Source organism: Myxine glutinosa, chromosome 8, assembly GCF_964187855.1.
Source record: "Myxine glutinosa chromosome 8, kmMyxGlut1.1, whole genome shotgun sequence".
Taxonomy (NCBI): Eukaryota; Metazoa; Chordata; class Myxini; order Myxiniformes; family Myxinidae; genus Myxine; species Myxine glutinosa.
The window spans coordinates 27,340,088-27,364,932 of record NC_136268.1 but is presented as its reverse complement, the minus strand read 5'-3'; the positions used below and the strand labels follow the sequence as shown (position 1 = coordinate 27,364,932).

Sequence of the window (24,845 nt, the reverse complement as noted above, 5' to 3'; positions counted from 1 at the left end):
TTGAGTTGAAATAATACATATAAACATAATTGACCACAACATTTAGAATTAATTTCTTGAACTTGAAATGTTTGATAAACACCATTCTGTAAGAATTGTATTACTTCAACAGGTGGTGGCATACCATAACTATCAAAATAATATTTATCCTGACTATTATGAATACAAACCCAATGAGAACCATTCTGTGTGTCTAAATTCATAATAATATTCTTTGTATTCTTATTTATATGTATTAATTCATCTCTCATACAAATAACCACATTATCAATTTTTAGTGTTTTACAATACTTAGCTAGTTCTATATTTGACGTTGTATTCTTTCCAAATTGTTTAAACCATTTATCCATTTATTTATGAGAAAGATACAATCCATTACCCCGTTTAGTTAGTTTAACACCCGCTTGAGCGATAGAGGAAAGCATATCTCCAACCAACAATCTAGCTTTATCAGGTAGACTTTCAAGTTTTTGAGCAAAATCTACAATTACACCACTTCCACTAATTTGTATCTCCAACTCCTTGTTATGTCTTTCCAATTCTTTTTGAGCTTTTAGTTGTGCCTTCCTTTCGTTAGCAGTTTTTACCGCTGCTGAAATACCACCAGTCAATGCTCCCGCCGCACTTAAACCAGCAAATAAAGGAATTAGAAATGGGAGAAATCCTCCTCTTGACTCGTCTATTGAATATTTCTTTAACATAGGTTTCGTCATTTTAATTTTAAGTGATCCAACATCATTTAGTGTTTTTACTTGTGTGTGTGTGAGTAAAACATCAATTCTTACAGCTCCTTTTCTTTGAATTGTATTAACATTAATAATACAAGGCTTTTGATTTTGAATACAAGATGTTAATTTATTAAGATTGATTTGATTAACATATACCCCAACCATTTATTTATGAGAAAAAACCTATGTGATATTAATCATAACACCATTATCTGTATTAATCTGTAATTCTGTTTCCTCCAAAAGCAAACAATATGCATTAACCTCTTCACTCTCCCCTCTTTCAATGTATAGAGAAGTATCCACTCGATTAGACTTTATAGTTTCCTTTTGAGAACTCAGGTCAATTGCGTAGATTGTATAAAGTTTTTGAAACGCAACCATATCCAAAATAGGATCATTATTACCGTTGCTTTCACACACCTTTTGGTAGGCTTCCGCATAATCATTTTTTTCCCAATCAATTTCCAATCTATCTCGCGGATAAAATGTGCCATCAAGAGAAACCCGAAGTTGTTTCACCTTAGCATTATCACTCAGCGCATTATTCTTATTAGTACCGTCCTCTCCATCTGGTTTTTTTTAAATGAGCCAGAGGTATCGTGGCTTTCCTTGAAGAACACCCAAATTCCAAGTGTAGGTAGTGTGTTCCAGTTTAACGTGTTGACATCTTCTTTTAAGGTATGATACATTTAGCGGTTTCTTTGAGTTAAGTCTTCTATTTAACATCTCTTCCGTTTTAAGATTAGGAGTATATTCACTGATATACCAACACAAATCATTAATAACAAATTTATTGTTGTCTCCAAAAGCATTTTCAACCCCAAAAAGCAACCTATTTACATTATCATTCCTTTGTAGTTGAAATCTAATTTTAAGACCATACAAAACTTTGTCATAATCACAAAATCCAAATATACCTTTCAGAGGTACTGCTACGGTAAAACTATTCTCTGGTTTTGTGTCATCATTATACATTGCCTTCCTTTGACTATAACCAGGGTCTGTGTTTGTACCCGTTGACATATCAGGAATAAAACCTTCAACAGCTCCCTTACCCATTCTATCACCAAACGAATATAGTGTAAATTTCATCATTTCAGATGGAGCAGAGACATAATCAACCGCTTCAACCTCTTGTGTTCCAATATACAGGCGAACACTATCAAACATTTTCCAGAAGAAATCATTTACGAGTGTAGCATTAGTATTATTCGCAGCCTTAGTGAATTTAAATTTACACAGCAAGAAACTATCAGCTATATTCAAGTAAGTTTGTTGATTATTTATTTCAAAACTTTTTGTTCCATTTGAATTCCAGTCTGTTCCTGTTATAGCATTTACCTTAAAATAGTCTTCCTTTTTTGTGGAGTTTGAAATGATAATTGTATCATCCAAATCATAGATACTATCAATCGCTTCCATACTTGTATTTATATAGTATTAAAATCGTTGAAACCCTGACCCAAGTATTTTAATGATTTTTTGTCGTTCTTGTGAAGATAGTTGAGTTTTACCTTTTTTTATTTCTTTGATTGCTTGTAATTTATGAGACTCCTTTTGAGCATCTTTTATACTCTTTATAGCACCCGCAACTGAACCCACGGCAGAAGCAGTTGAACCAATTAGGTCTTTATGTTAAAGGATGGTTGAACCAATACCCATTAGAGTATCAATTATCCCATCTCCTTTATTTCGAAATTGATGACCTACACCTCGTTGTCTCTTAGGTTTATAGTATCCTCTACCCACATACCTTGTATAGTATGGTGAAAGGTACATGCCCTCCCCTGTAATTATTTTATATTTTCCCAACTCGTGTTTTCTCACAATAACCATTATTTATTTATTGAAAAACTTCACGTAGGTGAATTCTGATGGATATAATTTCATCATTAAAGGATATCATACGATTATCTTGGTCGGTTATCCTAAAATTTACTCTGTATATGGTTTTTCCTGACACAGGTAAATAGACAAGATTTTTTGGTTCCATATTAAATTTATAACCAATCGGGGTTGAGTATGCACTGAATGAAAATATTGTATTTGTTCTTATTCCATCGTTATAAGCACCATCAATCAAATCACAATGAATTAATACTGAATTTATACCAGAGGATATTTGGATAACATTATCACTGTAAAACGTCCCGTTATTTTCAATCTTTTTGAAGAGAAACCCAATAACTCTCTAAACGAATTTTCAATCGTGAAATCAACTTTATAATTATTTTTAAGTTTAATAGTTGATTTTGAAGTGTGTTTTTGAATATCTATTACAATATTTTTTGGTTCATCACCTTTTTCTTTCATAAGGCGAGAGACTTCTGAAGATATTTGAGAAATCTCGTAAGCTCCAGGTGAAACGGTTATAGTTTTATATCCACTTCCTGGATTATAACTAAACTTGTTGTTTTTCTCTGTGATATTAAACAAGGTATTATAAGTTTCCATCGACAATAAAGATGCCTCATATGAGGTAAGGGGGTCAAGTTGTAGTGGGTAAGGGAATGAAGCTGTGTAATCGCTCGTTGTGAAATTAAAACTAAGAATTGTGCTTCTCATCTTATTTAATATCTAATAAAATATCTTTGTATTGACATTTATTAATTATTTTCATATTCATCAACTGATCTAAAATGGCTGAGGATTCATTAAAACAATTGTTGTTTCCAGCCTTCTTACTACCTAACAACAATAATAGCCTATTAACTAATTGTGATGGGTCATTTGGAAGAAAACTAACACCCGAACCAAGCTTACTTAAAGCATCAATAATATGTTTCTCCTTCTCATTCTTCTTACTTTTACCAGCAACAGAAACTCCATAATCAAGTGCATTTAGCAACTCAATATATACCCTATCTTCCTCTCTTTCCATATCAAGTGGTTCCTCAAAATATTTTGAACCGCTGAATCCGGGGTTTGTTAGAAGAAACATTAATCTTGGAGTTAATTTAACATTTGGTTGAGTAGAACTCAAGAACATCAATTCATCATTAAATATCAATACCTTTTCTTCCACAAGATGAAACACTGCTGGTTCTTCTGTTGGAATGAGACCTGCTCTGGTTTTTGAATCTGCCAAATATTCATTGTTTTGAAGAGCTTCCACTACATAATTAGGGGGTTGATTTACCTCCTCAAGTTTCTGAAATAATTCTTCATCATTATATTCTAATTTTCCAAGTTCTTGTTTTGTTATCTGACTAAAATCTTTGAGCATTTGAAGTTTTTTCGGAGTAAATTCTACCGTGGGAACTGTAGGGTGTTGAGTTTTTAAAAGCGGTTTAAAAAATTTCTCTTGTTTTCTTTCAAAGGCTTCTTCACCAGTTAGTTTCTGTCTCCATTTCTTCTTTATCTCTTCCTGTTGCTTTACAACTTTTGAAACCAACTCTTGATGTTCTTTAAACTTTCTTGCTCTTTCTTCGGTATTCATTTTCTGTATTTATTTATTGAAAAATATCATTTAATGAATTGTAAAGGTCAATGGGAAAATTTTCCTTTTCTTTGTCATTATAGTGTAAATGTGTTGAAATAAATCCTTTTCTTTAAATATTTCATCAAATTCTTTATTGGTATTAATACGAGTTGTTATTTCTTCTTCACTAATACTTGTATCTCTGCTTTTCATACGTTTGCGTTGTCTCCTCATCGATATCAAAACCGAATGATAAAATCTTAACTCCATCACCACACAATTGTTTAATAATTTGTCTCATTCCTTCAGGATTAGTTTCTAAAATCCCAAGACCATTAGATTTTACTTTATTTAACTCACTCTTACAATGTGAATATTTTGTAGAACCAAGAGAGACCTCCTCAAATATTTGACCTTCGTTCCTCAATCGCATATGTTCCTCCATTGAAATGTAGTAATAATCTTTCCCTTCTACTTCTCCTGGTCGCTTTGCTCTGGTTGTAGTACTCACAAAACGAATCATAGGGTGTTTTTAAAAAAAACTTACAATCTTTTCATTTTTACTATTCAAGAGTTTAGATTTATGAAAGTTCTTTCCTGAAGCAGATTTACCCACAAGATTAATAATAATAGTTATCATTTATATATGTAATTATGTTTAAAATAATAATACATCCTTTAATATCTCATCTTGTTTCACAACAATATATTTATATTTTTCAATCGTGTGTTTCATATAATTTTCAAATTCTTTTTTATTACATAACGTAGAGCAATTATCTCTCCAAAAATTATTTACATCTATTGAATTTAACTTAAATAAAATAAAAGTATTGGCATTGTTTCTTATTGAGCGTCGAGGGAGTTGAAAATATGATTGACTAAGATATATACAATTACAAGAAGAATGTCTCCCTCTTGTATAGTAGCTATCCATTACTGTTTGGTTTCTCTCATTAACACAATCATCAAAGATGACGAGGTTCTTTTTTGATTTATCTAAATCTTGAGGTGAAGGTATATCATCCGTATTATCACTGAGAATACAAGTTATGGGTTTTGGTTTCGATTTTGATTTCTGTGTATCACAAAATAATTGTATTATATCTTCAATATTATAATCATTTAGTTTGTTTTGAAGTTTAAATAAACCGATAATGTCTTCCTTTTTAAGACCTGCATTAAAACCCTGTGAGAGTAGTTGATACTCGGGTTGAAAACTAGACTTTGTAAAAATTATTAAATTATCATAATCTAAAAAATTAGGACCAAGGAGCATCTTTAAAAGTAAACAGGTTTTTCCACATCCGCTTGAACCAACTATTAGACATCTCAATGAATTTGGAATGTTTTTATGGTTATTAAATTTTATCTTATTTTCCCAAACGGGTAAAAAATCATTCATTTATATATTTGGAAAACAAGTCATCTAACTTTTTTTGAGCTATTTTAGAAACTCTATATTTTATCCTGAGTTCGGGTTTAATTTCAAAATAATTCATTATTTTATTTATATAGTATCTTGTATTAACATTTCCATTAAAATTATTTTGAATAATAAATATCATTAAACCCTTATACATCTATCTATAATTCCAGTAATCTCTGTGTGTTTGTTTGTTTGTACGTTTGTCTGTGACCGCTGTTTCTCGACAACCACGGGTCCGATATACTTTAAACTTGCCAGGTATATTGCTGGGGACCCGAGGATGTGCCTTTTCAAGGTTTCATATTAATCGGACAATTACTTACCGAGCTATGTCCAAAAAACGATTCAACCAATCAGAGAGCAGCGAGCTATCGCGTGTGCCGAACGTGGCGAACACACTCTGCCTCGGATGGCACATTTGAGAGCGTATTCATTTATTTCACGTTTGCAAACTATGTTGGCGCTATGTTGGCGTTAAACTATGTTTTAAAACTAATAAAAACCATTTCATGTAAATAGAGGGGGGGGGATTGTCACTGTACTCGCAAGCCGTTCGCCGTTCGCTTTGGCGATGCGAATGAACCAAAACATTTCATGTACCAAACCATTTCATGTAAAGCGTTCGCCGTTCGCTTTGGCGTTGCGAATGGACCAAAACATTTCATGGACCAAACCATTTCATGTAAATAGAGGGGGGGGGGGTTGTCACCGTACTCGCACCCACGTACCCACGTACCCACGTACGGGCATTGCACCCACGTACGGGCATGCCCTAGTTTCCTCAATACAAATAGTCTCTTTCCTTGAAAGAAATGGTGTATTATCATCACAATACTTAACATTCATCTCTCTTATTAATCTTGTAAAGTAATTCATTTTTGGTTCTAATTTAAAAGAGTTATATATTTTTTTATATTTTTTATTATCATTAATTAAAATTAAATCACAGAAAATACATTGTTTATATGAACCCTCATTATTAAGCCCCACTCTATCACAAGCCGGACAATTCTCTAATTTATCATACTAGGGCATGCCCGTACTATATATATATCTAAAATTATATCCCCCCCCCTATTTACATGAAATGGTTTGGTCCAAAGCGAACGGCTTGCGAGTGGTGACAATCCCCCCCCTCTATTTACATGCAATGGTTCGGTCCAAAGCGAACGGCTTCCGGAGTTTGGTAAAGAAATCGCCATCGCGTACACAAACGCGCAGGAAAGCGAATGAATCGCAAATTCGTTTTTATTAGTTGTAAAACATAATGCCCAATTATTCAATTAGCGCCAACGTATTTTGGCTGTTTGCAATTTAATCGCAAGGCAAAGTAGAAAGAGAAGAGGGAAAAAAAGAAAAGCCTTGCCTTGCTGCAAACAGCTGCTGCAAACAACAACAACATGGAAGGCTGCACTGTCCGGAAGTTGGCATATCGCAGTTACGATTATTTTAGTGTTAATGGCCAATTATTCAATTAGCGCCAACGTATTTTGGCTGTTTGCAATTTAATCGCAAGGAAAAGTAGAAAGAGAAGAGGGAAAAAAAGAAAAGCCTTGCATTAACGCATTAACGCTTGCATTGCATTAACGGTTCGGCACACGTGATAGCTCGCTGCTCTCTGATTGGTTGAAGCGTTTTTTGGACATAGCTCGGTAGGTACTTGTCCGATTAATTACAAACCTTGAAAAGGCACATCCTCGGGTCCCCAGCAATATACCTGGCAAGTTTCAAGTATATCGGACCCGTGGTTGTCGAGAAACAGCAGTCACAGACAAACACACAGACACACAGACACACAGACACACAGACACACAGACACACAGACACACAGACACACAGACACACAGAGATTGCTGGAATTATAGATAGATGGAGAGTCTGGAAATTCTAAATATCCTTCAGAACTTATCATATTTATGTGGTAAATTTTTACTTAAACTAAATGCAAGTTTATTCATTAATAAATACAATGTTTCAAAGCACAAAAGACAAATTTCAATCAATCTCTACTTCGGTGAAAGATATAGAAAAATATGTCAAAGATGTTAAATTGAACAAAGATAAATATGGACATTTTTGGGTAAAACCAGTTATGGAAAATAACATGAGCCCCTCTATTTCATTTAAAGGAAGAGCTCTAACTATACCTGGAAAGACATCCATTAAAGTAAATCTAACAAAAGTTTCTCCTCTACTCCTGGCAATTTATTCAAAGCTTGAAAAAGTGATTGACCACGATACTTTGAAAAAGAATGATAAGACCATCAACAATACTCGTGGAGAAATTTGTGTTTACTTTAATAATCCAAAGGGTGTAGATCTAAGTAAAATGAATGATGTTAATATTTCTGGTGAAATGTCATTTCGTTCTATGATAGTTAGAGATTATTTAAAGATAACTTTTGATATTAAAAATGTAGAGATTGAATCCGTTAATGAAAGAAAGTATATTGGTATAGATGGAAAGGTTTTTTCTGCTAATTAAATATGAGTCATTACAGCAGTGAAGATTTTACTATTTCATTGAACTCGGACGATAGTGATGATAGTATTTCATTGAACTCGGACGATGGTGATGATAGTATTTCATTGAACACAGATGATAGTTATGATACTAATAGTTTGTGCTCAAATGATAGTTATGAGAGTAGCTTTATTGATGACCGAGTATGATTCTGAGTATTCATGTGATAGTTATGACTTAGATGATTCTGAGTGAAAAAGTGCTTTAGTTTAAGCACAGCGATATATATAAAACGGAGCTGTAAAGCTCAAAAGTGTTTTATTTTAAGCACAGTGATATATATAAAACACCACGTTTTCTCACGCTATAAATATGGTTTATTGTGATACTTGCGAGAAGGAAGTAAAATATTATAAACAACATATTCTCACCGCAAAACATACATACAACATTCTTAACAAACTTTCCCCTCTTCCACCTAAAACAAAACATTGTAAGGTCTGTAAAACAACCATCCTCAAGAAGGGGTTTAAAGCCCATCTTAAAACTAACAAACACTTGTCAAAATTGTTTACTATTAAAAATACTGATGGTGCTTTCAAAAGACATATCAGGATTCGAATCTTTAACTTCAAACCTCCCGAACCAAAGTCTATAGTTGATGCTGTAGAAATAGTCAAACCTGCTGTTCAAGCATTGATTGAAAAAACACTAAAAGAAATGAAACCACTTAAATTTTATATGGGGGTAAAATTAGAAATGACAAAGGATAAAGGAGTTATAGATACACCATACATGAGAACTGAGCCACACTTTATATCTTCATATCAAGATTTTAAAACATCAGGAGTCTATGATGAACTTATTAAACAAGAGCAAGATGTGGATAATTCAATCGTAGGAAGTGGATTCAATATAGGAAAAATTATTTACATAGACATTCATATTCTTAAATCAGATCCTCTAAAAGCTTCTTCTTACATTGATTTACCCAGTGTTATCAAAAATAGAAAAGCAGTTATCAATATCAAAAATAAAGACAATAAATGTTTTCTCTGGTCTATTTTAGCACACTTACATCCTCCACATTTTCATGATGAAAGAGTATCTCATTATAAAAAATATGAGAATACATTAAATACGAAAGATCTAAAGTTTCCGATGACTTTAAATGATATTCCTAAATTTGAAAAGATGAATAATTTATCAGTTAATGTTTATGGTCTAACAGAAACAAACAACATTCAGGTTTTAAAGCTTTCTGACAATTGTAAAGAAACTCATATTAATCTTCTATATTTTAATTCAGAGGAAAATTCACATTATACATACATCAAAGATATTACAAAATTAATAAAACCACAAGTATGTAAAAGAACAAATAAAATATATATTTGTATGCGTTGTCTTAACTTCTTCCATACACAAGAAAGATTAGATAAACATTCAAATTATTGTGGTGAACATAAATCAACGGTAATCAACATGCCTAAAAAAGGCTAAAAGATCACATTCAAAGATGAAAAGAAAACAATAAAACATCCATTTGTTATATATGCTGATTTTGAAAGTATTTTAGAAAAAATTGATACTGCTTCTCCAGATCCAAAAGAATCATACACAAATAAATATCAAAAACATACTCCTTGTGGTTTTTGTTATTATATCAAATCATCCGTTGGTGATAAATATAACAAGTTAGAGATGTATCGAGGCTCAAATACCCCAGAGGAGTTTGTGAAACGACTAGAAAAAGACTGTGTTCGATTAACCAAGATAATGAGAGAAACCAATAAACCAATGTCCTTAACAAGTAAAGAAAAAAGGGAATTTATAAAAAACAATGTCTGTCATATTTGTGAGGAGAAAATTGGTAAAGGTCTAAAGGTTAGAGACCATTGTCATCTCACTGGTAAATATAGAGGTCCGGCTCATCAAAGTTGTAATATTAATTATCAACTCCCCTCTTTCATTCCTGTCTTTCTTCATAACAACGCTCATTATGATACACATCTATTTATCAAGGAACTCTCAAAGACTTCTGGAAGTATCTCAGCAATTCCAAACACGGATCAGAAATACATTTCATTCACAAAAACAATTCACACATCTCCTATTACTCATATCAGATTTCTTGATACATTTAAATTCATGGCAAGTCCATTGGCTAACTTGGTTCAAAATCTAAAAGAGTTTCCATGTCTTTCAGAGTATTTTTTAGATAAAGATTTTCTAACACAAAAGGGAATTTACCCCTATGACTATATGGACTCATTTGAGAGATTCAATGAAACACAACTTCCTTTAAAAGAAAATTTCTATAACAAATTAAATAATAGTCATATATCTGATAAAGATTATGTACACGCACAAAATGTTTGGAAAAAATATAACATTAAGAATCTTGGTGAGTATCACGATTTGTACCTCAAAACTGATGTGCTTTTTTTGGCTGATGTGTTTGAGGCTTTCAGAACAATCTGTCATTCTGGATATGGATTGGATCCTGCTCACTATTACACTGCTCCTGGATTGGCTTGGAGCGCGATGTTAAAAATGACAAAACAAGCTTTGGATTTGATGACCGATGTTGATATGCTTTTGATGATTGAAAAGGCAAAGAGAGGAGGAATTTCACAAGTCTGTTCAAAGAGATATGCTAAAGCAAATAACAAGTACATTCCAAATTATGATCCATCGGTAGAGAGCTCCTACTTGATGTATTATGATGCGAACAACCTGTATGGCTGGGCAATGTCTCAGGCTCTTCCTTATGGAAAACTTAGATGGGTAAAGGAAAAAGATTACAAAAAGGTTTTACAAGATGTATGTATCTCTACACAAAAAGAATTGGATGATTCAAAGGTTGGTTATTATTTTGAGGTCGATTTGAAATATCCAGAGGAACTTCATAACCTACACAAAGATCTCCCATTTGCTTGTGAAAAGGAAAGTCCAAAGAAGGAGTGGTTAAGTGATTATCAACAATCATTTAATATAGGTGAATCAACAGAAAAATTACTTACTACATTATATAACAAGAAAAATTATGTTCTACACCAAAGAAATTTGCGACAATATTTATCAAAAGGTCTAAGAGTAGAGAAGATCCATAGGGTTCTAAAGTTCAATCAAAGTCATTGGTTGAAGGGGTACATTGATTTTAATACACAAAGAAGAACAGAGTCAAAAACAGATTTTGAGAAAGACTTTTATAAATTGATGAATAATGCGGTCTTTGGTAAGACCATGGAAAATGTGAGAAAAAGACAAAATATCAGACTATCAACATCTTGGAAACAAGCATCAAAATTAATTAATAGACCGAGTTTTACTAGAGCTGAGGTCTTTACTGAGAACTTTTGTGCGATCCATTTGATTAAAGAGAGTATTGAAATGGACAAACCTATTTATATTGGAACATCAATTCTTGATTTATCAAAGTCATTAATGTATGATTACTTTTATAATAACTTGAGGAAGAAATATCAAAATGATGTTCATCTACTTTATATGGATACAGATAGTTTTATTTTGCAAATTAATACTGATGATGTTTATTCAGACATGAAAAAGGACATTAATATCTATGACACTAGTAATTACAGTCCAGAGAGTGAGTTGTTCTCTTATAAAAATAAAAAGGTGATTGGAAAGTTTAAGGATGAATTAGGAGGAAATGTCATGAGTGAATTTGTGGGATTGAGGTCTAAGGCTTATGCTTATAAATACATTGTGAATAACGTTGAAAAAACTGATAAGAAGTTAAAAGGCATAAAGAAAAATGTCATTAAAGAAACAATAAACTTTAAGGATTATTATAACTGTTTAACAACAAAGAAAGAAGAGTTTAGAAAGATTAATGGAATAAGAAGTTATAAACATAAATTATATTCAGAAGAGGTGAATAAGAAAGCATTGGGGGCTTTTGATGATAAGAGGTTTATTTTAGAAAATGGAATTGATAGTCTCCCTTATGGTTATATAAGTATATAAGTGATAAGTTAAAAAGGGGGGTTAGGGATTTTAATGGGCTACCGCCACCTTTTTGCTATTATATAAATGATAGAACCAAGTACCAACCAGACTAAAGAGTGGAGGTGTAATCAACCTTGGTATATAAATGGTAAACATAACGAATGTGAAAAATATCAAATAGGTATAATTGAAAAGACAGCTGGTAAAAAAATTTACAAAACAAATAAGAGAATTAATTTAAATACCGGTGAATTGGGCAAAAAAGATGGAAATATTTTTGAGTGGACGGAAAACTTTGATGGTTGCCAGGAAAATATATACTTTAATTTTAAAATGGTATATGGCACTGGAGGCGCTCAAACAAGAACATTGAGGGAGGTTTACCATTTTATCTTAGCTCAGTTAAAATATCTTAATAAAGAACCAAACTCAAACATATTTTTTGTTAATATATTAGATGGTGAAGAGAGTGGCAAGAGAATTAAATTATTTCCCACGCATAAACAAATATTTGTAGGGTCGTTGTTTGAGTGGGCCAAAGATGATTCACCAGATGATATTAAGAGTAAACGGTTAAAAGGTCCATAAGGTCAGAAGGATCACAGGTTCACACAGAAGGACCATTGTTTAAGTGGTCTAATTAATAAGGATAACATGTCAAAAGGTTAGAAGGTTCGTAAAGAACAGGGTGAGAGAAATAGAGGTGTTTAGGGGCAATGAGGGAGGGGAAAAATTAACATGTAAGTCAATGGGAAAATGAGAGTGTCCCAGAAGCAACATATATACACTACTCACACCACCACATTATTAAAAATACACCACGTTATTAAAAACACCTCTTGACACACACTCCATTATTAAAAACACCTCAACACCACATTATTAAAAACACACCACCACATTATTAGAAACACACCACCACATTATTAGAAACACACCACCACATTATTAAAAACACACCACATTATTAAAAACACCTCACACCACATTATTAAAAACACACCATGTTAAAAACACGCAACATTAAAAACACACCACATTAAAAACACACCACATTATTAAAAACACCTCAACACCGCATTATTAAAAACACACCACATTATTAAAAACACCTCAACACCCAATTATTAAAAACACACCACGTTATTAAAAACACCTCAACACCCAATTATTAAAAACACACCACATTATTAAAAACACCTCAACACCGCATTATTAAAAACACACCACATTATTAAAAACACCTCAACACCCAATTATTAAAAACACACCACATTATTAAAAACACCTCAACACCGCATTATTAAAAACACACCACATTATTAAAAACACCTCAACACCCAATTATTAAAAACACACCCCATTATTAAAAATACCTCACCACAGTATTAAAAACACACCACATTATTAGAAACACACCACCACATTATTAAAAACATGTCAACACCCCATTGTTAAAAATACCTCACCACAGTATTAAAACTACACCACATTATTAAAAACACACCACCACATTATTAGAAACACACCACCACATTATTAAAAACACCTCAACACCCAATTATTAATAATACCTCACCACAGTATTAAAAACACACCACATTATTAGAAAGACCTCACCACATTAAAAACACCTCTACACCCCATTATTTTAAAAAAACACCACATTATTAAAAACACCTCAATGCCACATTATGAAAAACACACCACGTTATTAAAAACAAACCACATTATTAAAAACACCTCAACACCGCATTATTAAAAACACACCATGTTATTAAAAACACCTCAACAACCCATTATTAAAAACATCGCTTAATTAAAAACACCTCAACACCCCATTATTAAAAACACACCATGTTATTAAAAACACCTCAACACCCCATTATTAAAAACACACCACGTTATTAAAAACACCTCAACACGACATAATTAAAAACACACCACGTTATTAAAAACACACCACATTATTAAAAACACCTCAACACCGCATTATTAAAAACACACCACGTTATTAAAAACACCTCAACACCCCATTATTAAAAACATCGCTTAATTAAAAACACCTCAACACTCCATTATTAAAAACACCTCACCACATTATTAAAAACACACCACCACATTAGAAACACACCACCACATTATTAAAAACACACCACATTATTAGAATCACCTCACCACATTAAAAACACCTCAATACCCCATTATTAAAAACACACCATGTTATTAAAAACACCTCAACACCCCATTATTAAAAACACACCACGTTATTAAAAACACCTCAACACCACATTAATAAAACACACCATGTTATTAAAAACACGCCACATTAAAAACACACCACATTAAAAACACACCACATTAAAACACACCACATTAAAAACACCTCAACAACGCATTATTAAAAACACACCACATTGTTAAAAACACCTAAACACCCCATTATTAAAAACATCGCTTAATTAAAAACACCTCAACACCACATTATTAAAAACACCTCAACACCGCATTATTAAAAACACACCACATTATTAAAAACACCTAAACACCCCATTATTAAAAACATCGCTTAATTAAAAACACCTCAACACCCCATTATTAAAAACACCTCAATATCCCATTATTAAAAATACACGTCATTAAAAACACCTCAACACCACATTATTAAAAACACCTCAACACCACATTATTAAAAACACCACTTAATTAAAAACACCTCAACACCCCATTATTAAAAACACCACTGATTTAAAAACACCTCACACCACATTATTAAAAACACACCATGTTATTAAAAACACATCAACACCCCATTATTAAAAACACACCACGTTATTAAAAACACCTCAACACCCCATTATTAAAAACACACCACGTTATTAAAAACACCTTAAGCCGCTGTCACACCTTGACGTCTTAGCCGGCGTATGCCGACGTATGAAAAATTTGGCGAATACGCTGGCACACGTCGAATACATTATGGGTAAGTTTTGTATACGTTAAGAGCACACTGAAGCACGCTGGCATACGTCGTAGTACGCCGAGCTCGTCGACAAATTTTGTGCATGCACAAAATTTGTCGACGTATGCCAGCGTATGACTCACACCAGCACTCAATTTTGATACGTCGGCATACGCTGGCTAAATCGTCAAGGTGTGACAGGGGCTTTAACACCACTTTATTAAAAACACACCACGTTATTAAAAACACCTCACACCACATTATTAAGAACACACCATGTTAACACACCACATTAAGAACACACCACATTAAAAACACACCACATTAAAAACACACCACATTAAAAAAACACCACATTAAAAACACACAACATTAAAAACACCACATTATTTTGAAAACCTCAATACCTCATTATTAAAAACACACCACGTTATTAAAAACACCTAAACACCCCATTATTAAAAACATCGCTGAATTAAAAACACCTCAATACCACATTATTAAAAACACCTCAACACCGCATTATTAAATACACACCACATTATAAAAAACACCTCAACACCACATTATTAAAAACACCTCAACACCCCATTATTAAAAAAACACCACTTAATTAAAAACACCACATCATTAAAAACACCTCAACACCCCCATTGTTAAAAATACACATCATTAAAAACACCTCAACACCCCATTATTAAAAACACCACTTCATTAAAAACACCTCAACACCACATTATTAAAAACACCACAACACCACATTATTAAAAACACCTCAACACCGCATTATTAAAAACACCACTTAAATAAAAACACCTCAACACCCCATTATTAAAAACACCACTTAATTAAAAACACCTCATTATTAAAAACACACCACGTTATGGTAAACACCTCAACACCACATTATTAAAAACACACCACTTAATTAAAAACACCGCAACACCCCATTATTAAAAACACCGCAACACCCCATTATTAAAAACACCTCAACGCCCCATTATTAAAAACACCTCAACACCCTATTATTAAAAACACCTCAACACCCCATTATTAAAAACACCTCAACACCCCATTATTAAAAACACCTCAACACCCCATTATTAAAAACACACCACGTTATTAAAAACACCTCAACACTCCATTACTAAAAAAACACCACGTCATTAAAAACACCTCAACACTCCATTACTAAAAAAACACCACGTCATTAAAAACACCTCAACACCCCATTATTAAAAACACACCACGTTATTAAAAACCTCAAAACTCCATTACTAAAAACACACCACGTCATTAAAAACACCTCAACACTCCATTACTAAAAACACACCACTTTATTAAAAACACCTCAACACCCCACTATTAAAAACACACCACGTTATTAAAAACACCTCAACACCACATTATTAAAAACACACCACATTATTAAAAACACCTCAATACCCCATTATTAAAATCACACCACATTATTAAAAACACCTCAACACCCCATTATTAAAATCACACCACGTTATTAAAAGCCCCTCAACACCCCATTATTAAAATCACACCATGTTATTAAAAACACCTCAACACCCCATTATTAAAAACACACCACGTTATTAAAAACACCTCAACACCCCATTATTAAAAACACACCACCACCCTATTATTAAAATCACACCACGTTATGAAAAACACCTCAACACCCCATTATTAAAATCACACCACGTTATTAAAAGCCCCTCAACACCCCATTATTAAAATCACACCATGTTATTAAAAACACCTCAACACCCCACGATTAAAAACACACCACTTAATTAAAAACACCTCAACACCCCATTATTAAAAACACGTCAACACCACATTATTCCAAACAAACAACTCACATCCATACAATTCCAAACAACACACCTCCACATTATTAAAACACCTAACATGTCGTTACAGAGACACAGACCTGTTTTAACTGAGGATAATGAACTGACTGCATGTGAGTTGCTGTGTTGTCTTGATTTAAACCAACCAGAATACAAACATTTATTTTGAACAAATTTATTTGTAATATTGGGGATATTACATTTTATAAACAAACTCCCTCACTCTCTTCAATCCCACTCCTCCCTCCAGGTGTTTAAAACAGCTATTCACCACCATCTCTTATCTTTCCCCCATCCTAAACCTTGAACTTTTCTACCCCCGTTAAAACCCCCCAAATCCACCTCTTTCAATCCCCAAACTTCTTTCCTGAAATCCCGAGAAGTGTTCATTTGCTTTATACCGTGTACCCCTCCCTCCTCCCCCAGCCCTCCCTCTTCCACAAATCTACCGACGTCCTTCTCTCCTGATGTTATGTTTGTGCGTTTCCCTCTCTCTCTCCCTCTTGTCTCCCACACCCTTCATTGTATGTTTCATGTGTCTGTGCATGTTTTCATGTTCAATGTGTTAGGTCAAATTCTGTATATATATATATTGTTATGGATATGAGGATTGTGTTTTTTTTATTGTGTTTTTTATTATTAGTGCTTTATTCTGGACCCTCCTTACTCCAGTTATGTATAAAGGTCAAAGGGCGTCCCATAATTAGGTCATAAACAATCACGTCAGCCAATCATAGATTTCCCCCTTGTTGATAGTTATATCTTTATTATGTGTATTAGGGTAAGGCCTTGTCTTCCATTAAGATGACACTCCATTGCACCAAGTGAAACAAGATAGATCCCCTTTCATTCCCATTCCCAAAATCTCCATTTCCAGCTACATCCCCTCCAAGTCTCCATTGCCAACCGCACTGGGCAGTTTGCCAGGTTTGTTACAGCGGTGGGTTGCTGATTTCGCCCCAAAGCCGCCATTAAGCATGTGCTCAGCTCGGGGAAGAAGGGTGTGCCCGCCCATGGTCATCAAGGGCAGAGCCAGAGGGCCGTGCCGACCAATCAGGGCCGAGGCGAGCTGACCGATGGGCGTGTCCTGAAGGCCGGCAGCTTGATCGCCTGAGGCGCTATAAAAGCGCGCGCGCAAGAACCGAGTAGTAGTTGGACAGGGAGACGTGCAAGGTTGTCGGAGTTGTTGAGTTGAGTGGTTGGACCAGATGAGCTTTTACAGAAGTGGTTGGACCAGATGAGCTTTTACAGAAGCAGATGAGCTTTGACAAGACGAGAGAGACGAGTCCTGAAAAGAGCACGTGACGTCCACACAGCCGGAGCAGCAGCAGCCACAGCAGCAACAACAGCAGCTTGGGGCCTGGACAGCAGTTTTGAGCAGGGCCGCGAAGGAACGGCGGCTGCGAAACGCGCCGATCATGCTGCAGAACCCGTTGGACCTTCCTCTCCCTCCAGCCATCCACCTCCTGCCTTTCCATCCTTTTGTGTACGTGAGTTTGTTCTGTGTGTCTTGTCCCTGGGTATTAATTAAGTTTGTATAAGCTAGCGTTGCACTGTGTCTCTGAATTCTTCTGTAAGTTATTTTCTTATCTTTCCTTCTTCCTTGGTTACTTTTGGTTGTAAATAGCAAATAAATTATATTCGTATTCCTTACCCTTTGTCTTCCTCCTTCTTCACATCCTTCGCTTTAGTCTTTTCCCCATTGAATATCTGTGGCGCGATCCGGCCAACGTCCGGGAATCGGGTTAGTCGGGGCAACTGTTCGGCCGCGGTGCCATCCGCTCGGCAAACACAACATCTTATCCGCGGTCCGTAACAATATATATATATATGAGTTGCTGTGTTAATATATATATATATATATATATATATATATATATATATATATATATATATATATATAAATAAAATAAAATTGAAGTTGAAGATTTTAAGTTAAAATTTTTCATTTTTCTCATAAAAATTTCAAACAAAAAAACCAATTAGAACATACCAGCAACGGTACCCGCCCTATGGGCGGGGCTCCAATTGGGAAGCCCAAATGAAAAGGCAAAATATCAGAAATTGAAGGTTTTTTTTATTTTAAACGATTCATATAAACATCCGTTGAATCATATCACACGCAAATCATCTAAATCTAAACAGTATCTTTAGAATTTCAATAAAAGCCGCATCACTGTTCATATCGGTAAATATTATTCCATCGTGTTTCAAATTGTGATCAATACACTATGATCGTGATGATCGTGATCGTGAATCGTGATCGATAATCGTGTTCACAATCACGATGTCGTATGTACTCCCGGTACGTGTACCAAATTCCCGATACGTGTAACTGTACCAAATCAACAGTTAAAAGGATTTTGAGCCGATAGCTGTTACGGCCTTGGCAATATCGATGATACCCGTGCAATGGTACCCGTTTCGTTCGTTTTTTGGTACCCGTTCGAGGGGAAGGTGCAGACCTGAAATTTGGTACAATTTCACAAGAGTTTGAGGGAGTAGTTCAGTGACAGACAATGCACAGATATAGTGTATAGATAGATATCTAGGGTGTATCTACATATTTCTGTAGCTTTGTTGGTACCTTTAAAACAAGACCGATGGTGTAACAACGGCGTAGCCAGGCTTGTTTGATACTTTAGTTGAAGAGGATAGTATGACCTGGGTGGAGATACCAGTTAGCAAATAATGTAAGTATTAAAATTGTTTGACTTCAGGTATGAACAGCTGCTTTGTGAATGACTTGGGTAAAAAAAAAATGGCGAATGGCAAACGATGAATAAATAAATTCCACATTCCTGTGCCACCTTCAGTCGAACGTCAGGCATCGACAGCAGGTGCGTTAAGGACTTGCACAAAAATACTTTCCCAGTCTGATGGGCCTCGAGTTTGAGTTTTAAAAACACTTACCCAAAGTTTGAGTTTGAGCCTTGAGTTGCTATATCCAGTCAATGGCAAAACTGCAAATGGGGAATCCACGAATGTCAAGGATGGAAACCCTTATGTCATTTCCTTATTCTGCTTTAAATTCAATATCTCTATATATTTTTCCCCAAACAGCATTATTAATGATTCCAATCACAAATTAATACTACTATCAACGGTACCCGCCCTATGGGCGGGGGCTTCAATTGGGAAGCCCAAATGAAAAGGCAAAATATCAGAAATTGAAGGCTTTTTTTATTTTAAACGATTCATATAAACATCCGTTGAATCATATCACACGCAAATCATCAAAATCTAAACAGTACATGGCGCCCATTTTGAAAAAAGATTAAATTCTGCAAAACGGAAGCGGCCGCTACACGTCTTTCTCAGTCACACGTTTATTTGTGAAGAGTGCGCGCTGAATCTGTAACACGGAAGCGGCCGCTACACCTGTTTCCCAGTCACTTTGCACACGCTGCCGTGTTACTTCGGAGCCGCACATGTATATAGGAAGAGTTCGTCAGGAGTCAATCTACTCTCTCCTGGTACGTAGAATTTCAACAAAAGCCACATCACTGTTCATATCGGTAAATATTATTCCATCATGTTTGGAAAAACTGGAAAATTGGAAAATTGGAAAAACAATATAGCCTATTTTACTCCAGTGGGTCCTAGGATTACCCACCCAAAATATCGTTGTGATCGGTTCAGCCGTTTTTACGGTACCTGGGAACGGACAGACATTTGGTGAATTATAGTAAGATGGTATTGATATATCAAAATATAATGTTAAGTCATCATTGATATATCAAAATATAATGTTAAATCATTATTGATATATCAAAATATAATGTTAAATCATTATTGATATATCAAAATATAATGTTAAATCACTATTGTACTGAGATAATCAAACCAGCAAACCATCATAATGTGTTCACTTCTGGATTCGGGAGCAAGGTCCGTGTGGATCGCATTTCAAAATCATAATTGTGTTGAGGGATTTCTGAAACCTCCTACCTACCTTACGACACCCGCTGGTATCCCAAAACGTTCCACAGAAGGTTACATTTCCTTTTAATAAAATATGCAACTGTAATGGTTACGAAACACTGTCCCCCTGTCATGTGACCAGATCCTCAGCTTTGATTGGTGTATGTTTGTGGGGACATAGACAGACAGACAAACGCTGTTCTAGATGGCATTGCCCTACGGCTTCGCCGTAAAAAAAAAACAAGACTATCGCCTCTGTGTAAAACAACCTTCTATCGTAGCACCAATTGCCAGTGAAAATAATCATACTACATATGAAAAGATGCCAATTCGCTGTGTGTGTGTGTGTGTATATATATATATATATATATTGTTACGGATCTCAACGTCGGCCTTTTCCCCTTAACAAGGGGGGGTTAGCCCCTTGTCTGTTACTGACCGACGTGAGTCCTGGAAATCCCAACGCTCCTTCCGGTCGGGAGCAGCCAGGGTAATTGGTCAATGAAAAGTCCCAAGGACCTGAGTGCCACTCCTGACCGTGAAGCAGGGAAGACTCCCGCTCGAACCACGGTTTTAGACAGACTAGTTGCCGAGCGGTTTTTAGCAACCCGGAGTTCGAGCCATTTAACAATTACTAACCCGATTGTGGAGCTTTGGCCGAAATCGCACCACAGGAACTCAATGGGGAAATCTCTAAAACGATCGGATGAGAAAGAAGAAATCAAAGAATGGAGGAACAGGTATTTATTATTATTTACACAAGACTAAAGGAAGAAAAGAAGAACGAAGTAATTTACAGGGAATGGAAGGAGCAGAAGGACACAGAGCAATTCTTAAACAAGCTTAACTTAAACCCAGACAACACAAACAGAACAAACTCACGTACACGAATGGGAGGAAATGGCAATGGTAGGAATGCTGGCAGAGGGACACGGTCCAAGGAGATGGCGGGCAGGAAGGTCCGGGGCCAGTGGCGCGACGTCGAGGTCCCGCTCGAACGTCCACGCTTCGGTTTGGCAGCGAGCAAGGCGGCGGCAGGCACACGTATCTGGTTTCACGCGGCAGGCACACGTATCTGGTTTCACGCGGCAGGGTTGATTTCAGCTTGGACACGCATCTGGCTCCCTCAATCATCTGGCGGTGGGGGCTGATCAACGGGTTTTATATCCCCGCCCTCTTGAGCCATACCCACGATCTCTGGTTGGTCGTTCGGGGGCTCCACCCTTGATGACGCTGGGCGGGCCACGCCCTTCTTCCCCGAGTTGACCGCGTGCGTAATGGAGTCAAATGCAGTTGGTAATGCAGTTGGCAATGGGGCTCCATCTTATTTCATTTGGTGCAGCGCAAGGTCAACTAGTGGAGATACAGAGCCTTACCTGAGACATATAATAATGAGATAACTATTGAGGGAAGCCTATTATTTGCTACGTGATGCGATGGACTAACTAAGGTGCAAACAATTAACAGCCAATTAAGGGGAAATGTGCACAGGAACTTTACTACTAAATTTACAAAGTGAAGGTTCTAAAAACCGTAACTATATATATATATATTGTTGCGGAACCCAACGTCGGCCTCCGTTCCCCTCGGAGGGGGGATTAATCCCCTCTTCTATAACTGACCGACGTGGTCCCTGACGCTGCCCAGCGACCTCCGGAAAGGCCGGTGGCACAGCCCCGTTCGTACCGCGGACAGATGTTAATTGCCGAGCGGTTTTAGCAACCACGGCACGAACTATTAACAGAAACTAGACCCGATCCTTGAACGTTGGGCAAATCGTGCCACAGGTTTTCAATGGGGAAAAGACAAAGATGACGGATGTGAAAAAGAAGAACAAAAGGGTTTGAAATATGAATATGATTTATTTACTACTATTTACACCATGAAAGAAACCAAGGAAGAAGGAAGGATAATAAAATAAAAGACAGAAAGAAGTAAGGAGACACAGTGCAACACTAGCTTACCTATGGCAGTCTTACTTATACCCAGGGACAAGACACACAAAGACAGACTACGAGCACACTTACACGGGGGATGATGACAGGAATGGCAGGAGGTGGATGGCTGGAGGGAGAGGAAGGCACGGAGCTGGCTGGAGCTTGATCCCGCACGGGACGTCGGGTTGGACCTCGACGGCCACCAATGCCACCGATCCTGGTTCCCGCAGGGTAACGGGTCGAAGCCTGGTGGAGCCAAATCTGCTGGTGGGGGGAGTCTGGCGTGACGGGTTCTCTATCTCTGCCTCGCAAGACTCTCCGACTCTCCTGGCTCTCTGACTCTCCCGGCTCTCTTGTGAAAGGCTTCCGCACGCGCTTTTTATAACACCTCCGGCGATCAAGCCGCCGGCCGCTAGGACACGCCCATCGGTGAGCTCGCCTCGGCCCTGATTGGTCGCGAGGGCTCACCGACTCCGCCCTTAGAGGAGGCGTTGGCAAGGCCACGCCTTGTCCCCGGCGCTGGGCCGACTCCTCCCACCTTCTGCTCCGAGATGACCTCGTGGCTAATGGAGTCTTGCAGCGAAAAAACCACAACCCACAGCAGCAGCAGAATGCAGCAAACCGCCCAACGCAGTTGGCAATTGACGAATGGGGGGATGTGCAGGGAATCTACCTTATTCCACTTCGGTGCAATGCAGTATTAATTAATGGACGACACAGCCTTAACAGAATACACATAATAAGGAGATAACTACTGAACAAGGGAAATCTATTATTGGCTACGTGATTGTATATGGAATAACTACGGGCACGACCTTTGACCTTTATACACTGAATGGAGGAAGGATGGTGATATTTTACAACACAAAAAAAAACATAATTCTCAAATTCATAACAATATATATATATATTGTTGCGAATATGGAATTTGGCCTCCATATCCGCTTGTAAATATTCCCCTATTTCCCCAATACTCCCCAACTATCCCCAATCCCCCATTCCCTAGTCCCATTGTCTGTAAACAACACTCTGTAGAACCGACCTTCCCCTTTTTCCCCCATTAAATGTCGTGCCCAGGTCCACCGCATCTCACGTAGACAACTTTCGGACATCTTGCTAGTTATTCTTAGTCTATGTCAGTTAAGGACTCGTTTCCATTAATTCTGACTCTTCGTTGCACCAGAATGTGATTATATGGCACCAGTAGTGAGTTTAGGACCTTCCCATACCTCCTCCCATCTTCTTCCCCGAACAACAACAACTACAACAACAGAGGGGCGCGGCGCGGCGTGCGGGGAGTGTGCGTCCTCACACCGGCGTGGTTAGCCGCCATTGCCCATGCGCTCCACGGGGTTACCACGAAGGGGCTGGCTGTCAGCTCCTCGTCAGGGGCGGAGCCAGTAACCCCCCACGCACCCAATGAGAAGCAACGGGCCGATTCCATCTGGGGCGGAGCTAACGAGCCGAGGGCGTGTCACTCCCCGCCGGATAAACGCGGCGACTTACCGGATGTGAGGTCAGATGCGCCTGAACTACGGAGAGCAGAGGAAGCCACCGCCACCCCCAGCGCGACGATACCTCCCCGCATCTTTGGACCGGACCGAACCGGGTCGATTCTGCCCTGAGCCCAGGTGCACCTGGAGCCATCGACTGCCTGCCTTTCCTTGCCATCAATCCCCGTGTGAGTCAGCCTTTTGTCCCGTTTATCTGTCGTCTGTTGGGGTTAATATAAGAGTGTGTCTAAGTGCTTGTCTTTCTATGCTGTCCCTCTCATTTCTGTAGTCTAACCTTCCGCCATAATATAACCTCCTCCGGAGGTCTTGAGAACTGAACCCTTGGTGTCGTGTCATTTGAATCCAGCAGTTGTGTCCTTTTCCTTCATTGATCTAGCGTAGCGCGACTAGTCAACGTTCGAGCATAATCGGGTAAACTGTGCAGACGTGGTCATACCAAACCGCTCGGTAAACTAACATCCACCACCGCGTCTGTAACAATTGGTGTCAGGAGTGGGATTCGGACCCGGGACTAAATTTATTAGGCCCAAATTTGTAGTAGAATCGATTCGGAGTGCGTTTCCCGCGCGAAATTATAACGGCGAAATTTGATTTTGTTATACGAAAATAAAAACCCGAAT

The 24,845-nt window shown here is 36.9% G+C and overlaps 1 protein-coding gene across 1 annotated transcript in view; it reads right to left on the bottom strand.

The window, feature by feature from the left end:
• FBXO3 (F-box protein 3) overlaps positions 1-24,845 on the bottom strand; it is a 344,255-nt gene that overhangs the window by 291,408 nt on the left and 28,002 nt on the right. The window lies entirely within an intron of this gene.